At 36.5% G+C, this 22,786-nt stretch overlaps 1 pseudogene across 10 annotated transcripts in view; it reads left to right on the top strand.

Annotated features, from left to right (window-relative positions):
* Nucleotides 1-15,024: 15,024 nt before the first annotated feature.
* Nucleotides 15,025-22,786, top strand: part of LOC149565931 (phosphopantetheine adenylyltransferase pseudogene) — a 53,339-nt pseudogene continuing 45,577 nt past the window's right edge. Inside the window, exons 1-3 of one of the 10 annotated variants that reach the window (XR_016362086.1) lie at nucleotides 15,025-15,378; nucleotides 15,514-15,595; nucleotides 15,754-16,729. The product of XR_016362086.1 is annotated as a phosphopantetheine adenylyltransferase pseudogene, transcript variant X4 (transcript). Of the gene's footprint in view, nucleotides 15,379-15,513; nucleotides 15,645-15,753; nucleotides 16,730-22,786 lie in introns of those variants that run through there. The other 9 variants (XR_016362085.1, XR_016362088.1, XR_016362084.1 and 6 more) reach the window with 9 other exon arrangements.

The raw sequence follows: 22,786 nt of genomic DNA, 5'->3' as shown, positions 1-22,786 counted from the left end.
TCTGAATCTTGGAATGAAATGACGAAATGAAAAAAACCCATAAATATCCCCATAATCTGAGACTAAAGGACTAGGTCAACATGGAAGGACGTCCTACAATGAAGTTGACATAGTCCACATCTCCAAAACTATCAACTTTAGAAAGTTTGCAAACTATACATTCTAGATCTATAATTCTTTTCACTCCCAACCTGCAAATCAATAAATTAAAGAAAGGTTTGGGGGTTGGGGTTTGATGAGGGCTTGCCTTAGTCAAGCCTTAGGTTAAGGAATTAAGTGTAAATGAGACATGTAAATGTAAAGGACTGTAAAGAACAAGATGTTGGGTGATGCGATGCGCTCCCCTGCCCACAGGTGGTTAATTATGTGGTGTTCCATGTTCACTAACAGTCATGGCTTTTGGTGCAACGGCAAATGGGCCCTACAATTGGTATCAGAGCCTGGTTTTGGCTTGGTCATGGGTTCAAATCTCCCCGGTGCCTTCCCGACCTGCGTAAGCACCTGGTATGCACGTCGAGGGGGAGATTGTTGGGTGATGCGACGCGCTCCCCTGCCCACAGGTGGTTAATTATGTGGTGTTCCATGTTCACTAACAGTCATGGCTTTTGGTGCAACGGCAAATGGGCCCTACACAAGACAAATGTTAGGATTCACCTTTCCCATGTGTATGTAATGTAGATCTTGAATTATGGATTTAGGATATCTCCACACTTTTCAATGGATCTATCATAACTCCATCATGGTGCAATGGATATGGATATGCATCAATGAAGAGGATGAATTCTTCAATGTGGATTTCCTCCCTTTATGGCCAACAATATGATAGATCTTGAAGAGAAAATGCTCACAAAGGATTCTGTTAGATTGTGGTGACTGATCAGGAAAGTACTGTACATACTTCATAAATAGTGGAAAAAAAAATTTGGGCCGTGGCCAACATGGTAGCCAACATATTATGGCCGACATGTTATAACCCTAAAGCGGTTTAATACTTGTATAAAAGGGCTTAGGGTTGGGTATTTTTCATTATGTTGTGATACGAAATTGGTTCTTGCGGTGGTATTGAGCTATAAGGGATTACAGATTGTAATCAGGTTGTAATCATTGGATTGTAATAAGATAGGACTTGCTGTTTGGTGGACGTAGCCCAGGGATTGGGTGAACCACGTTAAATCTTGGTGCCTTGTGTTCATTTCTATGTGATCTATTATTTTCTGTTATTGATTATATTTGCATATAGTTTTATTTCTGTCCGTAGTTTATCCTAACAGATTCTATAATTCTAGATAGAAATCTCCTTTCTTGAATGCTTGAACTCCTTAAATGTAAAAGACTAAAATCTTTACTAGAGAGAAAGAGATTGTGTACATGAAGGAACAAGATGATTGAGATTGCTTGATATCATTTTACTAATTAAATGAAGCCTCCAAGTCTCCTTATATATGAGTTTTCAGGTGGGAAAACAATATAGGCTGACTGGATAATAGTCACAAACTAATTAAATCCCCCTGAGGACTTTTGGGCCTTGAGATCCAGAACTACTAGGGACTAGGTCAGGTCGACCTAGTCCAAGACTATGTCGAGCTAGTCTAAGACTATGTCGACCTAAGAAGACTAGGTTGACCTGGGTCAACCTAGCCTAGACTAGGTCAACTTGGGTCAACCTGGTCTAGGAGGACAAGTCCTGGGTGCCACATAGAGCTAGGGAAGATACCAGAGAGATAAGGTGGGAATATGGAAGAGATAAGAGGAAAATGAGGAAAAGAAGAGCGAGAATGAATATATCCATGGTCCGAAGAGGGAATCATGAAGATATGGAAGCTAAAAGGTCTTAAAAGGCAAGTGTGTCCATTTTAAGATGATAAGATAAGATAAGAAAAGATAATTTTATTAATGTCCAATAAAAGACCACAACTTGGGTCTATGGGACTAGAAGCTTACACCAATAAGATAGCTGATAGATGGAGCACCAAATGGTGTCCACAAAAGAAACGTACAAAAAATGAAGAAGAATGCATGAGACAACATGGAAAAGATTAGGTATCCGTCTCAAAGGGAAAAAGTCTAACAACAATTGATAACGATGGTGGCTACCAGAGGCCCTGTGGTGAGGCTTTTTGTTAAAATTAAGGAAAAGCTTATGGAAGATTAAGGCAGAAGGAAGGGATAATTAACAATTATAACATGTGTGATAGTCCAAGTTGTTTGTGGAAGGAGAAAAGACCAACCAGGTTAACTTCTTCATATTTTGTATTCATAGTATGCTTCGCTTTAAAATGTTCCACTATTTTTTGTCCATGATTGATTCAAAAGCTAAGAAAAAATGATATTTTAATAAGATGAGGTAACAAACAATTTAAATTTATGTTTTTTTTATTATCCAGTCAAAAGAGCTTCCTTTCAAGGAATCCAAGTATATGGAAGTTGTTATTGTACTAGAGTTAAGATTTGAGGAGTATTTGAAAAGTATATTTCCCTCCATTAAAGGTTTATGTGAACTATCCATCTCAAAATTATTAATATATAGTACTTTGAGGGTTTCAAGTGACAATATATACAAATTTGTTCTCTTGTGTAATGCACATAATTTGCTATACATATAAGTCTTGTTCCTTTATTCCAACATCGATGTGGAATCAAACTATACTGGCTCTATGCAAGTAACACTCTTAAGAAAAGTTTATTTCTTTTGCAAAATGAACATAAAGACATACTACTTCATCCATAATTCCAGTGAATATCGAGAGGAGAATTTCTCTAGCTCTAAGTAAGAAGGTGCCCTCGCCATGATTATTAACTGTGTAAATGAAATGAATCTAATTTTTTAAAAATGAACAGGTGTCAACGCGTGACATAAACTCAAAGTTTTACAATTACACGCCCCATATACTAGATCATGAGAAAGGAGAAATAAATTACCTTATGTTTGGTGCATTTAGTTCATACTTAAAATCATAGGGCCTAGTTGTGGGAGTACTTTTGATTTGTAAAATTTGATCTTACTAATTGCTATAAATCAAAAGTTGTAAAAAAATGAATTTGAATTCTATTAATAAGTAATTTATCAACATAATATTCAATGATAATATTAAATTATTGAAAATGTGAAGTAATTTTATTGAATTTATTTTATTAAAATAGAGACACAAATGCATTTAAGCTCACTATTTTACTATGACAAATTTTTGAAGAGTTGTATCAACATTTTAGCTCAAAATTTATGAACTCTTTAAGTGGGATATGCCACATTGAACAAGAGCTACAGGGCAACCAAGTTCCTGCCTTGACTATAGGATTAATTTGTTTATGTTTAATCTATGGGTATAATAGTGAATGCTAATTGATCATACCAATTTTATTACATAAAACAATTTAATCGCAAAGGTCCATCCATTTTATTAGTTCCTCCCTTTGGCAAGATATTATTGCATTCATTGAATGCAAATTTTCAATTAGATTAATCAATCAAATCAAAGAATTTAAATGTTTATATGGAACTTACAATGTGTATATCTATTTTTCATTTTTCCTTATTTTATAAATGGCATTTTGTGTTCATTTTATTGGTCCATACTATTTTTGGTAGAGAGAAAAATCAATTTTCCTAAACAAAAATATACATATTTTTCCAACAACAATAATGACATGCATTAATGATAGTTTTATCTTTTTCACAATTATGACAAATTAATTAAAGTTTTTAAAAAGTAATTATTTTATCTTCCACCTCACTACCTAAGACATAAATGCATGTCTATTCAACAATAATAACTAAATCATTTTTCTTACCAAAGATTGTAAATATATCAATCTAGGTTATTTTTTAGTTTAAGTTTATTTAAAATCTTACTAAAAAAAACTAATTATCATATCATTTAAAAATGCATTTTTACTTAATTTTTTCTTCACAATAATTTATAATTATTTTATTCCAATTTTCAAATTAAATTTTTTATTCTAATTTATAATTAAATTTTTTATTCTAATTTATAATTAAATTAATTAATAACAAAAGTATATTTTTAAGAATATAATGATTTGATAAATTTTTACTAAAGATATTTATAAATTTTGTTACAATTTTTTTTTAATTTAGTTTTTAATGTTTAATATTTTCTATTTTAAATATATTTATTAGTTTTACATTGCCCCTTACTTTTGTCACTGTTTTCACACTATGTTTAACTAGTTATTTTTTTTCAATCTTGTTTTAATTCTTTTTCGCATTTAAAATTTTGTAAAGCTAATATTATTCTTCAAACTTACTAATTCTTTTGTTAGTTTGGATCAAGTAGTCAACGATTTATATTTTAAAATTTAATATTTGAATTTATATTGGAAAATGTAAAAATAAATACTTCATTGATTTAACTCAATTTTATAATTGTTATTTAAATATTTCTTAAAATAACATAATCCTAATCTTTATTTTTTAAAATTATCTTCCAACTATCTCTATTCATTGTCCCCATAATAACATATCATTCTCTCTCTTGTCAATCTCTTTGTATCCTTCATTTCTATATATAAATCTCTATTATCATTATCTCTCTTTTCAATCTATCTTCATATATATATAAATCTTCATTTTTCTTCTTTCCTAACTATTACGAGGAATATCTCTTTAACTCTCTGTGTGTCTTTAAAGTACGAATAATAATGACTTTTTTTTTGGATATACATGGCTCAACAAAAGAATCACGTAGGTAGAATCTCCATATTGTATCATTTTTTTTTTGATAAATGATCCATTCATCGCTTCTTATGAGTCAGAAGGCCTTCACTCCAGCAACTTTGTCATTGCTCGTTTGTCACCGCAATGTACTTCCATTGGTGTAGTCTTCCAAGCTTCTTAAAAGAACCTATGAATTTTAGTGGCCAACACTCAAACAACGTTGTGGCTAGCCTAGGGGCATGAAGTCCCCATGCATTTGGCTATTAACTAGCAATAAGATCACTACTCCATGTTCATCAATGCACATCTGTTAGTTTTTTTCTTACTTCTCTCAATTTTATTTTTTCCATCTTATTTCTACTTTTTATTTTTTCAACCCAGAACACTGCAACCATTATGCATATGGCAGGAACTATGACACATGCGTCTCTTGTTTCATAACTCAATTGCAAAGGTCCATCTGAAAATAGCAATAAAGATTTAAAGTTCAAATAATATTTAAAATGCACCATCTATCAATTTCTTATTGTTTGAAAAATACTAGCTAAATTTATGATAGTTCAAGTTATTTCTTATGATTTTTCAATAGATGAATAAACATTAAAGAATTTTTTTAATTATTCATCTCAACCAATAAGAAAACAATGAGAGATATATTTCTTCATCAATCACTAAAATACCATCCATCTTGAAAGAAAATAGTTCATAAATTTAGAAGTACAAAACAAAATGATCATTGTGCAATAGGTAGTTATAGTTCACGCAGGTTGCTTCTTTTGCTTAGTGGTTGAATAATCACTTTGATTGCAACATCAAGCATAACAATGAATTTTTAAAGCAAAAAGGAATAGACCAAATTATTCGTTATTTTTTTTAAAAGCTTAGAGAATGTCAATTATAAATAGTCCAAATTATTTTCAGAATTTTTTAAGAACTTAGAGAATGTCAATTTTTTTATCTATCAACATAGTAAACAAATTAACATACATGTATTATTAATAATTCTATGTACATTGCTGCAATAAAAAGCAGCGATCCATACTTCAAAAGTTTAAATCGTTTAATTTAAAATAATGTATTGTTAGTTTATAGACTATTCTTCCCTAATAACACCACTAAAAAGTTGTCCTGTATTTTGAAAGAACAAAGTGAATCTATAAGAAACATTTCAAAGTGAATATATAAACTTAATAATAATAATTTCTTTTTTAAAAATATATTAAAATTATAATTTTTGATATTCAAAGTTAGAATAGAGTTTTTCAATCTCTCTAAACTTACAAAAATATATGATCCCTTAAAAAACATTATTCACATACATAAGATGATGGTGCATTAGACAAGTCATTTTATAAAATATGGAGGGGACCACTACAATAATTGAACTTAATGTTTCCATTTTTAACTTGGTCATGCATTTATAACTTGAAGATGACAAGATAATAAGTATTTGGTCCCCGCATCTATAGGTTTTTCTTTTTATCTTTTCTTTTATAAATAGGGAATGACAAGAATTGATAGATTTTTCTTTTAATATTTTCTTTTATAAATAGAGAATACATTTTTTTTATATCCACATTTTACTGGGCTTTTTAAGCTGAAAGAAACTTATGTCTAGACAACTAAATTCCATTATTTAATAATTATGGGTAAACATCCAAAAAAATTCTATAATGTGTAATTTCATGTAGGTCACATAATAACATATAGGTTATAATTAAACAATTTCACAATTCACTTTCTAAGGGTCACACATGTTGTAGGTAAATGAAAAAGATAAATTCAATACAAGAAAATTTATCTTTAAAAGTGGTTTCTCAACAAAGCTTATACTTGAATTTCTTAATTTAGACCGATTCTAAGTTCTATTGTCTGATATTATTTTGTATCAATTTTTTTGAGCCATCATCAAAATGGGAAAATTGTTAATTTATTTATGTTTAGCTCTATCACTACTTATTTCACTTTGTCAATGCGATTTGTCAAAGTTTCTAGCAAATATACCTTCTATTTGGGGGATTTTATTAGGACAAATCAGACCACTACTTTAAAGAATGACACTTTTGAATTGGGATTTTTCAAGACAACTGGTATGTAGGCATTTGGTATGCCAAAATCTCCGAGAAGACCATCATTTGGGTGGCTAATAAAGAAACTTCCATCAGAAACATGTCCAACATTTTCATGTTGTCTAAGTCTGGTTATGTCAGAGTCTTTGATTTGCAAGGAGAAATGAATTGGTTGAGAAATGATTCTCAATGCTGGTAACTTTGTTGTTTTGGCTGTATAAACCACTTTTGAGATCCCAAATCCACGTAATCATTTCCACTTCTTAAATTGTCCAAAGCCATGCCCATTTCCATGTTCCAAAAATTTCCACTGTTTCCCAAACTTGCTATTTTTTCCATTCTTCCCAAACCATTGATGGAGTTTATAACCATGTCCACTGGAACTACAAGTCCACTATAATGAACATATACGCTATGTCCTGCAAGTTGGTGAGTATCAGAGTAGTTGTTGTTACCACACCTCCAGCAAGAACACCTACTAATCCACCCATGTGATGCCCTGACAATGACATTGATCAACTAATGTTCAAAGCATTTTTATCAAGTATTATAGTTACAATGTCTGAGTTTAATTCAATGCTAAGGGGTGCAATAATTCACTCAAAAGGACAAAGAAAACAAGTTTTACTTATTAGACTCAAAACATTTATTGAACATAACTAGTCAAAAAGGAAATTACGGGAACAACATATATAAATTAATTTACTTATCCCATCTACATTTTCTATCAAATATGAATATAACATAGTTAACCTAAAAAGTGAAAAAAATATCATAATACATGTAAAATTATACACTAAATGATCAAATAGTAAAAACCGATTGAATGTAAACCAAGGAGTGACTATAGAGCCGAGTTTGTACAAATCCTAGTAAGAGGCTATGCCACATCAAAACATAGATGAAATGACATGTATTACTAAGACCATGACCATGTTATCTCCATAAATAAATTTTCCCACTTGCCATGTGATAAAAAAGTAGCCCACATCATTTTTGAAATTGCACAAGACTGATCTTACACTCATTACCTAGTGCTTATGTTGGCAATTTGGCTAAGGAGGCTTGTTAGGTTTGTCATTTATGGCAACATGTAGCTTGTATTAAGAAGGCAAGAGATAATATGAAGTTTTGCATGCTAAGACTTAGAAAATTATCTAAGTGACATGAAGGGAAGCAACAGACAAATGTAGATATTATTTTGGTGTGCTTCGTTGGAGGCACTTGAGCACATGCACTCTTAGATGGAGATCATATGGATAGTATAGAGCACATGGGTAACGATACTAAAGGTTTGGATGTGTATGAACATATTTATGCATTTTACCTATCACAAGATTAAACAGACAAAACATAGGTAAAGGCAAGTAAATGCATTTTGGTAAAGGGATTGTTTTGGTTTACCAAAAAAATAACTTAACAATATTGGGACAACATCCTAGATATTAACCCACATGTGGCAAAAGATAATTCAAAATATTTAGCAAAGTATCAAGCAATAAGGTCAACATGGTGAAAAAATTTGGTATAAAGGAAGAACTTTGTGTTTAGCAAAGTGTGGCATTGTAATGAAATGTTATAACATTTGAATTTGCACTATCTATGCTCAATATTGATGTGAATTTGATGCTGGTAAAGAGAAATATGGTTGTATGATTTTTTTTGAAGACATAGCTATAAGAACAAATAAAAAATTAAAGATATCAACACTGTGTAAAAGGTTTTTCTATCTATCCTTTTTATAGCATTGTAAAGATATTATTGCTTGTTTAGGCAGTGGACTTTTCTAGCAGATTTTTGTATTGTATTACCAACTCCTAACAGGGTTGAGGCTAACAAGGACATATACAGTATACATATGTAATAGACTCCAAATAGAGTCAATATCTTTCACACAATACTTTTGATTAGTGGATCATTTTGTGGGTATCATCCCCACCAAGGTTTTCCCTTGGCCGGGGTCTCTCTAGTTAACAAATAGTGGTGTTATGAGTTGCATTATGTTATGGTTATCTTTACTTTTTAGTTTGATCATATGTGCAAGCTTGAAGATTGTTAAAAAATACCCAACCAAAAGTTTGTGGAACACTAATTCTCCTCCTTTGTGTTCATCAAAGTTTTCTTCGTCGTATTCTCCTTCCTCTCTTTCTTTCTTGCCATTCTCACAACCCTTATAATAACCCTCTACATTAGTACTGTATTTTTCCTAACCAGAATCTCCATACTATTCTTGAGACATCTAATCCAATATCTCTTTCTTTTCTACTTGAGGCAATTCTAGAGGTCTCCATATTGTCAACTATGGTCCTCAAGTACACTAGCTCCAGAACCATCACATGGCAATCTTGGAACTCACAAATATCAAGATTTAAAGGATTATGGTTTACATTTACAAAAGGTGTGACAAGTTACCAAAACTCCTGAACCCAAAATTCCCTACAAACAATTACTCCAAGTAAACCCCAAAACTGGACTCTCTACTAATGAATTGAAAAGCAAAAAGGAAAAATATGTGCTAAGGAGAAAGAAATTGGCACCAATGTATTTTTCAAAAGTTAGTATATAACTATATTATGTATGATGAGAACTATTATTATGTTAGGCATTCTTTTTTGTTGTAGGTTTTTTTTAAGAAAAAAGATGTGTATATTTTCTTTCAATTGTTCGAAAAGAAAGTTGGAGACAAAACCCCCTCCTCAAATTAAGGTCTAGTTGAGATAGTTTTGATAGGTGTTAAATGGTAAAACGAGTTGATGTAATCATACAGTAGTTCTAAAATAACTAATTGACAAAAGCTAGAATAGAGTAATTGTGACCAACATAAATTTGTAGAGAGACCAAAACTCACTTTAATTATAACTTCTTTAAACCTAAATTCTATCAAGCTTTACTTAAATAACTTAAAATTCAAAAATGCTAATGTAATATCCTTAATTTCTAGTGATAGTAATCCTCCTCCATATTTTCCAAAAAAAATTTGATGGAGGGTTCAGATTTGCGAGGCAGCTCATCCAAGACACAAGGCCTACAAGCTACCAACTAGTGAAGGTTGCCACTTAAATGATTTAGGAACCCAATATGGGCCCACTCATGCCTGAAACCTCTTCAGCTTAGAGCTAAGGACTAAGGGGCATCCATGCTATCAAAATCACCTAGGGAACGATCCCAACCTCATCCCTTCTAGTGTTAGAGCGTTACACTCGAGAATATGCCCTTGGTCTACTGCTGAAGTTGAATGGCTCACAAAGAGCCCACCAAGAATCTTTTCCTCCTTTTTTTTGATGAGTAGACCTTTCCTATTAGATTAATAATAAAGATACATATTCACAAAAAAGGGGTTGGGGGATACAAGATCACCTCGTGAGTTCACTCAACACGCAGAAGGATGAGACAACTATTCATTAAAAAAAAAAATAGTATCAAAATAAATAAAGCCCTTAGGCTGCAAGAGTAGTGCTAGCTGAGGGAGGGTCTTTATCATCTAAACCACAAAAGTCCTTGGGTTTATTAGTTGGCTCAGGGGGAGCCCAACCATCAACAACAACAACATCATGTTCTTTTTTACCCTCCAGCCTGGGTGGAGAGATAGCTAAATCCAACCAAGGGAAAGCCCATTTGGGGTCTTTATGAGTAGAAGGCCAGCTTGCATTAGGGGCAATAGGAGGAGCCATTGGGGACCAACCCAAACCCATCCTCCATGGAGGCAAGGTCGAGTGGCGTCGACCACCGAAAGCACCATTGGGAGAGTGATGATGAGGCTGTGACTTGGGAGTATACGAGAGGTGCTCATAATTGCTTCGGCCTTTCTGATGACTGCGAGGAGTACGATCACCAGATAAAGCATCCGGTGACACTTGAGAAATCATACAAGGGGCATTTCCCCAATGAGCTAAAAGATCTTGCAGGTGAGAAACCTCTAGCATGACCTTATCTATCTGTACTTGAATCTACATCATGACATTATTACAAATACATGCTTTAGAGTACATAGCAACATGTATATCAAGAAAGTTGTGAGAGAATAAAATAGCATTGCGGTCTTTCCAATTAGTAAACAAGATCTCCATTTTGAAAGCATGTCATAATTGGAAGTACTTAAAGGGAAGTCTGAGCAAATCTCCCAGCACAATCATATGCCATGTAAAAGCCTCTGGGCAAGGAGACTTAAAGAAATCATGGCTCCCGAGCCAATAGTTCTAGGCTCACCTGCAGGACCAAAAAATATGCAGGAACAATTTTGGTTGGTCGCAAAAAGGACATCTAGGGTCTAGGACTCCTAGATGTCAGAGTAGAGGACCCAATGGCAACCCCTGAAAAAGGAGACACTAGGAAAAGTGAGATATTTTTGGCTTTGTGATGGATTTCCAAACCATGGCAAATCTAAGACTCCAAGTCTTGTGAGAGGACTACAAATGCCAATGTTGGTTGAGAGTATCAACCATCATAAGGTGGGGAATTAGCCATCGATAACCCAACTTGGGTTTGTAACTATTCATAGGAGTGGCAGGATACCACTTCCAATCTTTCCACCATGGGCGAGATGAATGAATACCAAGTTTGTGCAACAGATGGGGAGGCAGCACAGAAACAAGAAGATCAATTGTCTACCAATCTGGATAGACAAACTTGAACCACACATGCAGGTCCTCCCATTAGCAAAGGCTCATAGTAACCCTAGAAACAAATCTTTGGGGTGTCTTGATTCCCCTTCCAAATAAATGTAGTGTGGTCACTCTTTAAATTTTAGCCAGTAGAACACCTTGAACAACAAACAAGGGAGACCACCACAAATTTCGTTGGTCCATAGAGAGCCCATCTTTGAACCCATTTCCTACCCAACAAAGCCATGGCTTGATAGCTTCCTAGGCTTTCCAAATACTTTTAGCTACAAAGGTGCCTTGAATATGAACTAGTTTAGTGGTAACAAGAAGAGTTTGAAAGCCAATCCCCTTCCAGGCAGGCCGATTAATTGGGAAGCCTAAAGAAATGCAATGTCACAACATGATTTTCCAGGCCTCATTATTAGTGAGAGCTCGACTGACCCACTTAGCATAAAGAGTAATCCCCCATTGAGTAGAGAGCAACCCAAGACCACTAGAGTCTTTGGGCAAACAACAAAACTCCTAGGCAACTCTTTGGAAGCTGTGATGAAAACATCAGAGGCCCAGAGGAAATCCCTTAGAAGGCGTTCAAGCCTGAGGTATGATGCTTTGGAAGGAGCCCAACATGAGGAGTAGTAAACATGCATAGCAACCAACACTTTAGAACAAATCTGAAATTTTCCTACAAGGGAGAGAGGTCTGGTGATCCATTAACAGTCCAATTTCTTCTCAATCCGTGCTAGGACAACATTCCACAGTTCCATGGAGGAAGCTTGAAAAGCAAATGGAATGCCCAAAAACTTAAAGATTTTTCCATGTTTCACCCATTTTCACTTGTAGCCCTGCAACCATTGAGGGCTTGGCAAAAAGGATTGTCTATAACAAAGGGTCTTGTGTCGTTGAATAGAAGACCCAGAGGCAAGGCAAAAAGTGTTTAGGCATTGTTAGGCATTGACAATATTGTCTTCATCCTCCAGGAGGGTGAGAAAGGAGTCATCAACAAAATGACCATTCACAAGTTGTGTATTGGAATATGAAAGAGCTATGCCATACACCAGACCCCGAGAGATAGTGTTGGCAAGAATATAGCCAAACCCTTCAACTGCCAACACATAAAGAGAAGGCGCTAAGGGACAACCTTGACGAATAGATTTGTAAAGCCCAAAGGATTTAGATTGCCAAGAATTTATGGTAATAGAAGTAGAGGTATTGTGAAAGAGCATCCGAACTGATTGCAAAAGGATTGGACCAAACCCCAACACTTGAAGCATGGCCATAATGAAAGGCCACTCAGTCTAGTCATAAGCTTTGGCAAAATCAATCTTAAGAAACAAGGCCTGCTATTTGGACTGCTGAGCCCACTCAATACCTTCCCAAACAACAATAATATTGTCCAAAATATATTTGGATTTAATGAAACCAATTTGTTCAGGATGATGAACAATCTAAGGCAGTAGATGTCAAATTTTAAGGGAGAGAGCCTTGACAATAATCTTGTAAGAGACATTCAACAAAGTGATGGGCCTCCAATTACAGATGTCCTTAGAATCCACCCAACAGGGGTGTGGGGTCAAGGCTCAAGATTCTAGATCGAAGAATGTGGACAACAATGGGTGAATGGGATCACAAGGAGGTATTGAGATAAAACTGGGTTTTATAAGGACAAGGCTGAGCTGTGTGTTAGGTGATAGAAAAGAGGATGGGATAATGATTTAATAAGGTCACATCAAGCAGAGGAGTGACAAGCAGAGCATGCTCATGTGAAAAGGAGAAAAAGGACTGAGTTGAGAGCATAGCCCTATCTAGTTTCTTTAAAACTTTGTCTGACCCAGCTAAAAAATTGGACCAAGTATGCTAGACCCCACCAGATCGTTGGCAGTTAGCTTTGCGATAAAAAAGGCCCAACTTGTCTCGCATGTAAAATCAAGTTTCTCTTTCACCAGCTATCCATCGAAAATGAAGAAGCCCTTCATTATCAGTAGCTAGCTCCACCATATTAAAATCCCCACAAAAAACCCAAGTCGTAGGTGGCAAGTGATCCACCAACCAATGCCACAGGTGTGAATGCTCAACAACATCATTGGGGGCATAAATGGTAAGAATGATTCTGAAAAGACAACAAAATCCAAACAATCCTTTGCATGGAGTCAGAACCATGCAAAATAACAGAAGAAAGTAAACAAGGAGAGATAAAAGTAATAACGCCACCTCGTTCAGCCTCATGTTGGGAAGCAAATAAGGCATTGTCCAACCAAATAACATGACAGACTGAGGTGAGAAGAAACCCAACAATGTTAACTTCTTGAAGACAAAAAAATCAAGATGACCAAGCTAACAACTAGTATCATGAACAAACTATTTTCTAGGGAGGTTTGTTAGCCCCCACACATTTCATGAGAGATAATTCATGTTAACCCAACTTGCATGTCTACCTTGTCCCCAAGAGATGACAAGTTGTTGTGTAAGAATGTGGAAGCATCAAAGGAAGGGTCTCCAAGAGAGATGACCCACCGTATCTTCTCCCCATTATTATGTACCTTGTCGTGGCCTTTTGGGCCATGAGAACAACAAAGGGTTTGTGATGAAATCATCAACACCACTTGCGGTGCTCAAACTCATGAAGGGTGAGAGTTCGGGGTATGATGGGAGCAAAGGGACCGAAGGCTTTGATAATGCCAGGCTTGAGCTGGGACGACCATTATCCGGGGGCAAAGAGCATGCCTTAGGCACAGTGGAACCCTTGCCTTTTTTCACAATAGTAGTCCATTCGTCTTTTTGGCGGGCAGAGTTGGTTTGGCTTTCGGGTTGTTGGACGATTGCGTTCTAGCAATGGACAATCCCTAATCTTGTGTTTCGCAGATTGACATCGATAGCATGTATTCAAAAGGTTAACACCTTTTGAGTGAAGGTGGTACCACCTATATGTATTTTCACTGATTCTTTGAGGTCCTTGGAGAGGTCAACCTCAACACAAACCCTACGCTAGGGCCAAGCATTAAAAAACTTGTCCGACTCAAGGCAGACAACCTTGCCTATAGTTTGCACAATGGCTATCAGAAAGGACCAACATGGGATAGGAAGCCCAGGGAACTCCACCCATACGAGCACCTTAAGTTTGCGGTCTTTAGAAACAACAAAATCGTGCGACCAACACTGGAAAACTAGAAGAGAGGACCTACCAGTCTAGAGACCTCAAATAAACACATGCTTAGCTTGGCTATGATTACCAAAACGAAAAAGAAAAGATTCTTTGGTAAGGCTTTGGACGCCTTTAAGGCAGACACCTTGAGGTGTCCAGACCTTCGAAACCCATTCCCACATCATGCTTTCAGAAGGAGTGCGACTCACAAAATACCCAATAAAGGTTATTTGTTCTAGCTAAGTGCATGCATTATCAAATTCTTTGACATTCAAAACAATATCAGGTGATGAGTTACTTTGTGAAACACCTTGGATACGAACTTGCACTGACATTTGTTCAACGGAGCCATTCTGTCCAACAATAGTAGCTCCAATACCAGCAACAACTGTTGGGCCGGAGAAGGCCGAAGCCATTGTAACAAAAGCAAGTCCTATAGTAAATGTGGTATGATAGGTGGCAAAACAACAAGAATTCAAACAAAAGCCGTACAAATCCTAAGAGAGCACAACTTCCCCTATTGAGAGCCCGATTCGTTTGCACTCAATCTTTTTCCCTTCGAAAGAACATCCTTTAGAAAAAAAAAACTCCTTGTGCTAGGTCTCTTGTTTTTCATCAGGACGATTGTCGGCCCCAAATTCTATTCTTAGACTATTGAGTAGGATTCAATCTCCCACATTCCCTATGGTGATCATTTTAAAGCTGAAACGCCCATCTTTTAAGTACTCCTAGGAACTCTCCCTTCATCGAACCCAAGCGCTGTAATCCTCTGCTATTATTAAACTTCATCGGCAGCGGATTTTTTTTTCTTGTTTTTGGAAATGTGGCACCCAAAATCCCAATATTAGACTGGATAGCGTAGGATTCAATCTCTGGCTTTGCAGGCTTGTACTGGTATTTTCCCTTTCAACTTTACTTTCAATTTTGTTCTCCAGGGTAAAACGTAACGTTCTGTAGTTTGTGGCGATTATACGGATGTGAAATGACACCCGTGTATGAGTAGAATAAGCACATAACATAAATATGCAGCTTGTGAACTTTTTTACAGCCTACACCCTTTTCAGTGGTTGATAGGGATGTTGACTTGCAGCTACTTTACATTCAGATATAGGTAAGGGATAGCCATGTATTTATCAGCTTTATCTTCCATGGCGGTTGAGGTGATTTCGTACTCCATCGTATGCTGTTGATTATTAAGTTATCTTCTTTTGAGTTCTACTGAAACTACTCTGGATTTTTGTGCCATTAACATAGTTTCTTTCTACCCAGGTACTGTGGAGTTATATACATTTAGAAAACACTTTAATGTACATAACCTCATATATGATTATGCTGGCGATTTCGATGATGATTCAGGTGGCGGAGTGAATACGTTTGACAAGAAACAGATGGCACGTTCAATTGACTCTTTGCAAAGTTTGAGTCACGAATAGAAACTAACAAATTAGAAGGCAGTGGTAATCCAAGCAGCGAAGAGAGTATGGGCGAGCCAATGACTCCTCCAAATTTAGAAACTGGAGACCTTAACAGTAGCAGTTCTGAAGGTATGGATGCTTCAAAAATCAACTCTCCACCCAACTCATATGATGCTGTTGTTTTAGGAGGCACCTTTGATAGGTTGCATGATGGGCATCGTCGTCTTCTCAAGGCTGCAGCAGAATTGGCGAGGCGTAGAGTTGTTGTGGGTGTATGTACTGGACCAATGTTGTTAAACAAAGAGCTTGCTCACTTGATTGAACCTGTAGAAAAGAGAATGGAGGCAGTTGAAAGATACATTAAATCTATTAAACCAGAATTGCAAGTGCAGGTGGAACCTATCACCGATCCCTATGGTCCATCCATCGTTGATAGTGATCTAGATGCCATTATTGTCAGCAAGGAAACTTTTGCTGGTGGGTTGTCTGTCAATAAGAGAAGGGCTGATAGGGGTTTATCTCAATTGCAGTTCGAAGTGATTGACCTGGTTATTGAAGGGGAAAATGGCGAAAAGCTCAGCTCTACAGCACTGCGTCAACTCGATGCTTCTGAACAGATCAGGAAAGGATGTTCAGTTGCTTCTGAATAATGATTCATGATGGTATTGATTAAACTAATGTTTGTACTTGTTTAGTTTATGCTTATTCTGAAGATAATTGTATTTTTAACCATCAGGGAAAATAGCACACCTGCAATGAGAAAAAAAGCAAACGAATCATGACCAAAATTCAGATTTAAATGATATGAAAGATATGCATTGGTAACCAAAGCTTGATTAACTTGAGTTTTTTGTCACCAGTTTTTGAAGAAATAATGGCTGAAATCTGATGTTTTGTACGTCAAATATATCATGAAATAAACCAGAACCATTTATCAAGATGGAAGTTAATCTCTTTTAACATATATCCTATGTCACTGACATATACTGAAGCAGAAAAAGATTTTGAAAATTTACATAACAGAAAATCAGTGAAGAGGCCTACTGTGAGCGTCTATCCATTTGTTCTCAATCCATGCAGGCAAGAGCTTTGCTCCTGAAGATTTCTAGACACCTGCAGAATGAAATCAGTATTCGGGATTTTCCCTGTTATAAAGGTTCTTGTCTCGTTCTAGTGATTTTATTTTAACGTCCGGAATTATTGGTTGGAAAGTGGGAAAACATTGCGTTTGAGGCAATAGACCATTGTTATAGTTTAGGTCATAGTTGCATCAAATCGAGTTCTTTGTGCCCATTAGTCTCGTGAAATCTTGCATTCAATATCTCAAAAATTAGTTGCTCAATATTTTATTTATTTTAGCCATCCTAAGGTCACGTTTATAAATCGTTCAAGTAACCTTGTTGAGAAGCTATTTTAATGGTCAGGATCATATTGATCGTATTTTAAATGGTTCAGGTGACTTAGCTGATGTGCCACTTTAAAAGTATTGAAAACCTTTAAACTGGGGCTATAGCCATGTTGTGAAGTTCGCTGAAAGTGCAAACTGAGAAAGAGCAGAACAACAATAAAGAGAAAAACACAAACACATGATTTTATCGTGGTTCACCACAAATTGTGGCTATGTCCACACTGCAGGGAAGATCTCTATTAATATAAATGTCTGAACTTTACATCACAGCTGTAGCTTCAGCTCTTCGAACACAATCCAAAATAATGAACCTCCAATACATATTTATAGAGTCTCAAAGAAAATGAAGAGACAAACAATTGGAGGAAAAAACAATAATAAAAAAGGAATAATAAATTGAAGACTGTTGGGCTTCACATATACACCCAACAAACCCCTGCTTGAAGTCCAGCTGCTGTAATGTACGAGTCTCCCCTGAATTCCCCTACTGTTATTTCTTTACAACGCTGAGTGAAGCTCGGGAGAACTCGAACCTCTCTCGTGGAACAACCTTTGTAAGTGCATCAGCTGGATTTTCCTTGGTGTTGATCTTCAAGACCTGAAGTTTGCCCTTGTCAAGTTTACTTTGAATGAAATGATACCATACCTCAATATGATTAGTCTTGCTATGAAACACTGCATTTTTGGCTAAGTCAATGGCACTTTTACTATCACCATACAAGGCTGATCCTTGTTGAGGACAATCAAAATCACCAAATAGACGTTGCAACCAAATCAACTCTTTTGCTTCTTTAGTGAGAGCAATGTATTCGGCCTTAGTAGTAGAAAGTGAGACCACTTGTTGCAACTTTGATGCCCAACTGATCGCTGCTTCAACAAAGGTAAATACATAACCAGTAGTAGATCTTCTATTATCTAAATTTCCAGCCATATCTGAATCAGTATAACCTCTGAGTGAAGTGTCTTTGCCACCAAAACACAATACAAAATCAGGAGTGCCCTTAAGATATCTTAAGATCCACTTAACCACATCCCAATGTTGTTTACCCAGATTACTCATAAATCTGCTGACAACCCCCATTGCTTGGGCGATATCCGAACGAGTGCAAACCATTGCATACATAAGACTACCCATTGCTGAAGAATATGTGATGTTCTTCATGTAATTTTGTTCTTCTTGTGTCTTGGGACACATGGCTAAAGATAATGTGAAATGATTGGCAAGAGGAGTGCTGACCGGTTTGGCATCTGCCATGCCAAATCTTTCTAGTACTTTGAGAACATAGTGTTCTTGAGAAAGCTTTATTTCCCTCTTGTGTCTATCACTGATAATATCCATGCCAAGTATCCGTTTTGCTACCCCTAAATCCTTCATGGCAAACCTTTCTAACATCTTTTCTTTCAATTCTGAAATCAGCTTCATAGATGAGCCGGTGACAAGCATGTCATCAACATAGAGCAATAAAAGAATAAAGGAACCATCAGGTAACTTCTTGTAGTAGACACATGGATCAGATTCACACCAAATGAAGTTATTTCCAATCATGAATTGATCGAACTTGAGGCACCACTACCTCGGAGCTTGCTTGAGATCGTACAAGCTCTTCCTCAATCTACAATATTAGTTTTCTTTACCATGTTTAATAAATCCCTCAGGCTGCATCATGTAGATTTCTTCATTCAGATCACCATGGAGAAATGCCATTTTGACATCCAGCTATTCAAGTTCAAGATCATGAGCAGCAACTAATCCAAGAATAGCCCGGATTGTAGTCATCTTGACTACGGGCAAGAAGATTTCATTGAAATCTATGCCCTTTTGCTGATCGAAACCTTTAACAATCAGCCTGGCTTTGAAACGCTTCTGATTTTTGCATTCATCTTTCAACCGATAAATCCATCAATTTTTGAATGCTTTTCGATTTGGTAGCAAAGGAACCAAATCCCAAGTTTTGTTTTGAGTAGAGAATCCATCTCTTCTTGCATCGTTGCCTCCCATTTGTGAGAATCCGATGCTTTGTGAACTTCTTTGAAGCTTGTTGGTTCAACTTGGTTTGAAAGCAAAAGTTTCGGCTCTGCTTCTTCAGAGTACAAGAGTTCAAAATCAGAGAATTGGGGAGGAAGCCTTCTTTGTCTTGTAGATTTTCTTAGCTTGTGCACATTATCCCCCTTTTGCATCGTATCATTAGTATGTTGCTTCTCAATATCTAGAGTATTCTGTCTCAGGAGTTCATAGTTATTTCCCTTTGAAGATGTGTAATGCTTCTTCTCAACATGAGAATCACTATTACACTGAGGATCATATTGCTTAAGTGCAGATTGATGATTTGATGCCATAACCTTATTTTTACTTTGAGCAGCTGTCATTCCAATACTGAGAATGCGAGCATGAACAGGGGAGACAAATTGACTCTGCGGTTCCAAATTGTCTTTTATGTCATTATGACCGTGCTCTATCTCAATGCCATGCTTGTGTTGTGGGTTGATTAGATACCCGTGGAATGAAGTGGAAGGGGCAGCGTGTGATTGCATACCTATTTTGATGCCATGGGAATTAACATCCCTTTGAATGACCTTATTTGCGGTTGATGCATCTTGCCGGCCCAAGTCCAGGATGCGTTAGACGTGGGTGAGTTTCTGACTGTCGGCATGAGTGGTAAAACCATGCCGACAATGGCAACTAGGCTCGGCGTGAGAGAGGAAGGGAATTTGTTTTGAAATCTCATTGGTATGTAAGCGAGAACGCACTTCATCTATTATCCTTCCTTCTCACTTGAGTCCTTGTGCTTGAGCCATCTTCTTGTAGTATCCAGTTGAAGTTTTGAGGCCTTGATCATAAGCTTGGCCTCTAGCTTCTCCTTTTGTTGGCGTGATGATGGGGGTATGTGCACCAACAATGCTCTGATTTTCCAAGGTTTTCCAAGAATCTATTTCAATTCAGCTCTCCTTCTCAAATTCACCTTGCAAAACAAAGGAGAAAAGCACTAAGTTTGTGAAAAAAAATCTGGAAAAAAATTCACATTAATAATGAACACAATTCTTTTGTCTCACAACTCTTTAATCTGCCGGTTCAATTTGACTTGAAGTAATTCAGATTTCCCTTTTGAAGTCATCATAAGCTAGGCTTTTCAATGGTGACAACGCCCAGGTTTTCTAAAATTTAATTGCAAACTTAAAAGCGCTAACATCAAAAATTTTGAATTTCCATCCATGGGCTGCGAGAATAATTCATGGTGGGCAGTTCTAGTGATTATAGAGGATGAGAGTCAACTGGTGGAAAATCCTTAGCTTTAGGAATTTCCTCCAGGAAAAATCCTTGGTGTCAAGAAATTCCACCGAACATGGTGTAGCATATCTTTGTTTGAAAACCTTCCAAACTTCATCATTGTCGCTCAATTCCATCCTAACTCAACCTTCTCTACCTCAATATTTTTTTAAACTGCATTTTGGTAAAGAAAATGAAAGGGGAAAAAGTGGTGGCAATTCCTTAGCATTAGGATTTCCCCCAGTAGAAAATCCTTAGCGTCAAGAATTTCCACCTCATAGGATTTTCTCAAATTTTACCTCATTTCAACATTCCTTCATGATTCTTTGTTCTATTCTTGCTCATGATTTTACCCTTATGCCATAAATCAATCTTTGAATGCCTTAAGAGGATGGTGAAATTTAGAAGAATTGATGTGGTGGAAAACCCTGAGCCTTAGGAATTTTCCCCCTGTGGAAAATCCCGAGCTTCATGAATTTCTCCTAGGTGAAAAATCCTTAACGTTGGGAATTTCCCCCGAAACCACTTTAGCCACTTAGATTCCCCAAACCTTTGCCATTTCGCCCCTTATGGCCATTCTTTCACTAGTCTTTCATTTGCTATGCCTTAGCATTATCTTGCACCTCCTTTTGGGTTGATGAGGAGGGAAAAGTCCTGAGCGCCAAGAATTTCCCTCCGCTGGAGAATCCTGAGCGTTGAGAGTTTCCCTCGATGGATAGTCTTGAGTGTCAAGAATTTCCCCTGGTGGAAAATGCTTAAGAAAATTCCTCATTGTTTTAGTATTGGAATAATTAGCTTGCCACCATAATAAGGATCTCTCAAAGAGCTTGTACCTCATTTTGATCAAAGGGGGAATCTTGAGATTTTGGGGAGAAATGAGGAGGGGAAAATCCTTGGTGTCGGGAATCTCCCCCCAGTGGAAAATATCGATTGTTAGGAATTTCCTCTGAGTATGGTGTTGACCATCATCCTTAAGAAAATTATCATTTTTCTTCTCATTATTTTAACATTGCAATGATTAGTTTGCCACCATAATAAGGATCTCTCAAAGCTTTTGTACCTCATTTTGGGTTGATGAGGAGGAGGGAAAAATCCTTAGCGTTAGCAATTTCTCCCTGGTGGAAAATCTTGAGCCTTAGGAATTTCCTCTCGGTGGAAAATTCTAAGCATCAGGATTTTCGCCCTAGTATGGTTTATTTACAATCCTTCTCCTATTTCTCAAACATGCAAACCTTTCTCACTTGGACTAAAATTCTATCCTCCCAACTTGGACTTAGGCTAAACAAACACCTTGGAAAGACATCAAAACTCTCACGCAAACCCCTGACAAAAATTACTTCCTAGGGAGCTAAAATTGCTCAAACTCACCCTCGAATTTGGAGACTTGAAAATGTGGCCAACCTAAACCGCTTAAGACAAATATTGCTACTTGCTAAAGCAAAAAGAGGGTGTCCCCATTTGCAATGGGGCTATGGTGTGAAAACTACACAACATCTAACACCCACCCAAAGAAATGTTCTTACACATTTCAAGGATAATACTTGTGCAGAACCAAGAACCTTTGGCCGATTCCACTTCCACCTATCTAACAACTAGGGAATGCATTCAAAATGGAAGAGACAACAAAGTGGGCTAAGTGCCTTCATCCTCAACTACACACGTGTGTGCAAACGTATTTATTCCCCACTCAACAAGAACCCAAAAAGGCTTTCAGATCCACTTGACTTAGCTATTTTGATATCCTTACTTCAAAAGCATCCTGGATAGAGCCTTGCTGCCAGTTAGGCGTCCATAGCCCTTACGAGGTTATTGCTATGGTCAACCACGAACATTGCTCTACCTTTAGTGTTTTATTTTATAGCACTAGTAGAGGTATTCGCACACCCAAAGCCAAACTTTTACATTTTTCATTTTTCTCTCTTTTCTTTTGCTCTTTTTTGCTTTGTTTCTTTTTCCTTTTTTGATATTGCTTTCTTTTCATTTTTTCTCTTTTCAACCCTTTTTTTTGGCTTACAAGTAGTGAAGGTTGTAGAGGGTTTGGAAGACTACAATGATGTCGAAGCATGTGTATGGTTTTTCCTAATCCCAATTTCACCTCAGGAATTCTCAAAGAACAGAGAGCAATTAAGTGCAAGTAAAATGTTGTAACCGAAAGACTTCGATGCCTCAAACCCAACGAATGAATTCAACCCAAATTTAGTACACATCATTTCG

This window comes from Cupressus sempervirens, chromosome 3, assembly GCF_028749045.1.
Source record: "Cupressus sempervirens isolate cs-2001-9-10 chromosome 3, ASM2874904v1, whole genome shotgun sequence".
NCBI lineage: Eukaryota > Viridiplantae > Streptophyta > Pinopsida > Cupressales > Cupressaceae > Cupressus > Cupressus sempervirens.
The sequence above is the reverse complement of the archived record's forward strand: the minus strand, read 5'-3'. Positions and strand labels throughout refer to the sequence as shown.